The sequence below is a fragment of the Schistocerca piceifrons genome, chromosome 2 (assembly GCF_021461385.2).
Source record: "Schistocerca piceifrons isolate TAMUIC-IGC-003096 chromosome 2, iqSchPice1.1, whole genome shotgun sequence".
NCBI classification, from domain to species: Eukaryota; Metazoa; Arthropoda; class Insecta; order Orthoptera; family Acrididae; genus Schistocerca; species Schistocerca piceifrons.
In genome coordinates, this window is record NC_060139.1 from 495,285,378 (window position 1) to 495,291,928 (window position 6,551).

Consider the following 6,551-nt stretch of genomic DNA (forward strand, 5'->3'; position numbering starts at 1 on the left):
AATAAACCTGGTGGATCGATTGATTGATATCATACCCAGCTGTGTGTGGTATGTTTCAATGTGCAGGATCTGACTGTGGTGAAACTTCTAGTCCAGTTGCTCGTTATGATGCAGCTTGTACCTTAGTGGAGTCCACTAGAAATTGGCCACACAAAACTTGTGATGTCACACAAGTCACCTTGCCCATCACACATCACAAACACTAGGCTCTGTGTGGGGCCAGTGGGAAACAATACGCCAGTGACAAGGTGGCCACTAAAGGTCTTAACATTGTCATGTGTTATAGAGAGTTACTGCATGTGTTATTGTATTATTTAAATACAGTGTAATAATTATTAAACTCATCTGAAATAATAACTCACTGCCTGCCGCAGATGGTCGCTGGCATTTGTAAGACCTGTAGTGTCTCGTCCTATGATGCACCTGTACCTTAATAATGATTGCAGCTGAAGAAAACTTTTAGCGTGAGCCATTCGACGTCAGAAGTGCATTTTTGTATGGCCACTTGGGCACAGAAGTACATTTGACTCATCTAGAAGATTTCGACGCAGGGTCAGGTTGTGTTTGTCGCCTCAAGAAATCATTATATGGACTTCAGCAGTCACCTCATTGCTGGAATAATAAGTTTGACTCTTCATGAGAAAAAATAGATTGATTCATTCAACAGCAGAGTCTTCCATTTACATTCAATAGAGCAAAACAGAAAATTTGCTGATGACTGTCGATAATGATGCTATTGCAGGATCAAATCCAAGTGTAGTGAATTCATTTATAGATCTGCTGAAATCAGGATTCAAAATAACAGTGGGCTCTTTAGACTCATTTTTAGGCATGCCAATAGATCAGTGAGAGTCTGACTTGTTTTTCCACAGCAACCACACAAAGAGAAGATTCTACATCGTTTTAACATGCCTGATTCAAGACTATAAGAAACTGCATGTATTAATGAATAATTAGGCCACAAATCTAACAAAAGTCTTCAAAGCTCAGATCCTTATTGTTCAGCTGTGGGATCATTAATGTATCTGACATGTTCTACATGTCCAGATCTCACTTACACTGTTTCAAAAGTTGTCTGATCAATGGTTAAATCCACTTCTTCTGACTGGAACACTGTAAGACGCATTTCCAGAAATCTTTGTGCTACCTCAGATTTGGGTCTCTTTTACACTTCACACAGCAGCAAACTTTGTGCCTATGCTGATGCTGACTCTGCAGGCAACATCTATACAAGATGATCAACTAATGGTTTCATCTTAACAATGAGCTATATAGCTGTATTCAGCACGTCTCATCTGCAGAATTCAATCACACTATACAACATTGGGGATATCAGTGTGGAATATGGGTGTTCTAAAAGTCAGTTTGGGGATGTGTTTACAAAGTCTCAATATCAAACAAATTTTGTGCAATGTGTCCTAAGATAGGACATTGTAACTAATGTATTTTGTTCCCTTATTATTAAGTTTTTTGTATTAAAAGTAGTTTGTGGACCAAATTTCTATTTAGGGGAAGTATTCAAGTAAATAAATCAAATTTTGTGTTTTCTGTATTCTATTTTTGGATTCGGTGAAACCTCTGCTCTAAGCGTTTCATGTTCTGCCCTTAGTACAAAATACACTGGAGCGCCAAAGAAACGGTATAGGCATATATGTTTAAATGTAGAGATATGTAAACTGGCAGAATATGGCGCTGCAGTCACAATGCCTACATAAGACAACAAGTGTCTGGTACAGATGTTGGATCAGTTACTGCTGCTAGAATGGCAGGTTGTCAAGGTTTAAAAGAGTTTGGATGTGATGTTACAGTCCGCGCACGAGCAATGAGACACAGCACCTCCAAGGTAGTGATGAAGTGGGGATATTTCCATATGACCATTCCATAAATGTACTGTGAACATCAGGAATCTGGTAAATACCAAATCTCCAACATCACAACATCACTGCAGCCAGAAAAAGATCTTACAATAACAAGACCAATGACGACTGAAGATAATTGGTCAATATGACAGAAGTGCAAGCCTTCCGCAAATTGTTGCAGATTTCAATGCTCAGCATCAACAAGTGTCAACATGTGAACCATTCAACGAAACATCATGAGTGTGGACTTTCAGAGCCGAAGGCTCACTGGTGTACCCTTGATGACTGTATGACACAAAACTTTATGCCTTGTCTGGGTCCATAAACACCAACGTTGACTGTTGACAACTGGAAACATTTTGCCTGCCCAGACGAGTCTCGTTTCAAATTGTATCGAGGGGATGGACGTGCATGAATATGGAGACAACCTCATGAATCCATTTACTATGCATGTCAGCAGGGGACTGTTGAAGTTGGTGAGGGCTCTGTAATGGTGTGGAGCATGTGCATTTGGTGTGATATGGGACCCCTGATACGTCTAGATATGACTCTGAAGTGACACATACATAAGCATCCTGTCTGATCAGCTGCATCCATTCATGTCCATTGTGCATTCCGTTGGACTTGGGCAATTCCAGCAGGACAATGCGATACTCCACACGTCCAGCATTGCTACAGAGTGGCTCCAGGAATACTATTCCGAGTTTAAACTCTTCCGCTGGCCACGAAACTCCCCAGACATGAACATTATTGAGCATAGCTGTGATGCCTTGCAATGTGCTGTTCAGAAGAGATCTCCACCACCTCATATGCTTTAAGATTTATGGACAGCCCCACAGGATTCATGGTGTCAGTTGCCTGCAGCTCTAATTCGGACATTGGTCAAGTCAATGCCACGTGATGTTGTGGCACTTCTGAGTGCTCGCAGTGGTCCTACACGATTTTAGGCAGTTTCTTTGGCTCTTCAATGTATATCCTTTGTTCACCACAACATGCAGTTCCTTCTATGAACCTTACATCATGCTATGAATTGTACTGTTATTTCGACTGTTCTCAAGAACGTCCAGTGCCGTGTGCCACCTACTGTTCTCAAGAAGAGTATAACAGAAACAGTGAAAAGCAGCATTATTTCCTCCACCGTCATGTGCCTGAGTCACTGCCATTATTTATCAGTCAGGTGGTATTGGAAACAGGCACTCGCAATTATATCATAACTGAATGTTGCCAATACAGAAGTTCTGCATTATAGGCTGTAAAGGCAAATACTTGTCAGGACTAAAATTTGTTCAGTTTCTGAATTGGCAGAATGTTAGGCAAGAAGTATACACTTTTGGTCCACAGAGAAAATTTCATTCCAGTAAAACAGCTCATAGTAATGTTGTAATGAGTAATGAGTAATTTTATTGTACTTACTTAATTTTTTTATGTGTTCCACCAGGAGAGCTCGGAACAGAGGTTAGGTACGGCACAGTCTGGCAAATATTATTTCAACAAGACACACTGTCAATTTAACAGATGTCTGGTAATAACCGAGTATTGCCACATAACCTCAGAGTGAGAAATGCACTGCCTCGTTACATAACAAGGGCTATGAGGCAGTACAATGCAACTTCAACACCCAAGCACCACTGCAAAGTCAAATGTAGGAGGAACAAAGAACTGAGTTCAGTGACAGAGAATTATTATTGAATTACCATAGCAAGGGAAGGGGCGCTGATAGATGTGATAAACTAGGGCAAATGTGTTCAGATACGCAATGCCATCACATCATATGTCCAGGGTCAGGCCTTTAAATAACGAGCTTTTGGAGCTCAAAGACACTTTCAATTATACTGCCATTCTGTCTGTGACACCAGAACCAGAAAAAATGATAGTTTGTCGAATTTCAATGAAATGACAACATGCTGATCGATGATGGTCTGTCTGCTATCTGCTTGTTAATTTCAACACTGAGATGCAGCCAATCTGATGCATAACACAGTAGTTTCGATTACATCAGGAGGTGAGTGGGGTGGTCGATGGAAGGATTCAATCATAATTTTAAGCCCTACCCTGATACTGAGTATTGCCCAAACAATTGTGCACATTGGTTATGTTCCTATGTCAGTGGATTTGAGTTTCTTGCCTACAAATACATCACCTCAATTTGCCATTAGCCTATCCTTTTGATACACGCTTATATTTTCCCAAAAATATTATTGGTATCATTTCCAGGTATCAACCAGCTTTCTGTAACTGATATCATGTGATCTCCACTGATTTCAGGAGCACTTCAAACTCTGGTACTTTGTTGTGAATGATCAGCACTTAACTACTAGGATTTCAGTACTCTCACATGGAGGCATTCTTTTGGATCTTCTGTGTCTCCTAAAGCTGTCGTTATCTGGACTAGGTAGAGAGTCACCAAATCTAATTTGCTACTCTGTACGGAGTGTCAGCTTATGATAGGAACAGCCTAACTATACATTCAGGTGATAGTGGCTGTTTATGTTACCGCACAACTGATGTTATACGTTGTATGATATCCACTCACTTCACCGCCGCCCCACACCGGATCCAGGGTTATTGTGCAGGAACAGCCTAACTATACATTCAGGTGATAGTGGCTGTTTAGGTTACCGCACAACTGATGTTATATGTTGTATGATATCCACTCACCCCACCACCGCCCCACACCGGACCCAGGGTTATTGTGCAGTTCGGTCCCGAGTGGACTCCACCACCCCAGGAATGTCTCACACGAGACGAGTGTAACCCCAATTATGGTGGCAGAGTAATTATGGTGTACGCATACATGGAGAAAGTGTTTGTGCAGCAATCACCGACATAGTGTAACTGAGGCGGAAAAAGGGAAACCAGCCCACATTCGCCGAGGCAGATGGAAAACCGCCTTAAAAACCATCCACAGACTGCTCAGCACACCAGACCTCGACACTAATCCACCGGGTGGATTCGTGAAATGGACCAGCATGCCTTCCCACCCTGAAAGCAGTGCATTAGACCACACAGCTAACTGGGTGGGCGATATTATATGTTACATGTTAATAACTTTTGTTATTAAGAAAACTGCTCACAGAAATAGACAGACTATTTCTGCAACCAAAGAGACATTTTACTGTATGAGTATATGCTAAATGATTTGCTGGTGGGTCACCAAAGTGTCAATAACAATAGTGTAAGATCTACACTCAAGCATGATGTGTGCAGCTCTATATCTACATTTGCACGGATATTCTACAAGTCACCATAAGGTGCATGCCCGATGGTACCCTGTACCATTAGCTGTCATTTCCTTTGCTCTTCCACTAGCAAACAAAGAGGGGGGAAAACGATTACCTATATGCCTCCTTATGGGCCCTAATTTCTCATATATAATCTTTGTGGACCTTACTCAAATGTATATTGGGGCAGCAGAATCGTTCGGCAGCCAGCTTGAAATGCCAATTCTCTAAATCTACTCGATAGCGTTTCTTGAAAAGAATGTCGCCTTCCTCCAGGGATTCCCATTTGAATTTCCGAAGCATCTCTGTAACGCTTACGTGTTGTTTAAACCTACTGGTAACAAATCTAGCAGCCTGCTTCTGAATTGCTTCGATATCTTTCTTCAGTCTGGCCTGGTGTCAACATACAACTGAACATTACAGAAATTAAGTGAATGATGCTTTGAAAAGGAAAGTCACTGTAAAATTTTCCAGATGTAACTTTACATGACATACGTACTAAAATAAAAACGAAAAATTCCTTTTTATTCATATTGTAAACAGCATCTAGTGCTTCCTTGGTAATAGTTTCGTCGAAAGTCCTTTAAAGAACTTTTTCGCCTATAAATATCAAAATTTCTTTCCCACTTTGCATGTCTAACAGTTATGGCGTAAAAATACAATTTCATGAAGTAGGCTCGCCCTGAAAACTTTGGTACATTATGTCACCTATTTTGAATTTGTTCATGGAAAACTTTCTTCAATTAAGCACACTAAACCTCAACAGAATGGGACGTTGCATCACTTTCGGTGTGTATTTATACTTGACGTCACACAGTGTCACGTCATTTTGTTTAGCCCAGTACCGATCGGTGAAAGTCAAGTTGTGAGATATCATCCGCGATACAAAAAGTCGGAGTATAATATCGGAATTGAAGAACAACCTTTAGTTTATTAAGGGCCAAAGCAAACTTCAAACGATGTACCTGATGAATTTTGCATGGTAAATTGTTGAGAAATGAAACATATCTAAACAACGACATTTATTTACTAGCGAAAATATATAGCCTTCAGACAAATACATCAGACTATATTTATAAGGAAATACATGGAGCATGTTTATCTTATCAGTTATGTTTTTTTCGTATATAGCAAATAAAGTCATAAACAACTGCATATTTCTTCTTCAATAGAGCTGACCTTTTTTACCTAATAAAATGTAATTTAATGAAAATTTCTTCATCAATTTATAGTCATATTTATATACATCGTAGGCGTCTGCACTGCTCTGCTATTGTAAGACGTAAATCATTTTTCGCGTTTAGAGATGCTTTCCGAAGTCTTTGAGAAATACCTTTCCGATAAAATGTGGCATTTGGTGTTAACTGTTCTCGAGGACTGTCTAACTCTCACATACTGTAACTTTTGATAAGTATGTAACAACTGAGGAAGAATAGATGCCAATTAACAATATAAGCTCTTATAAGTTTTA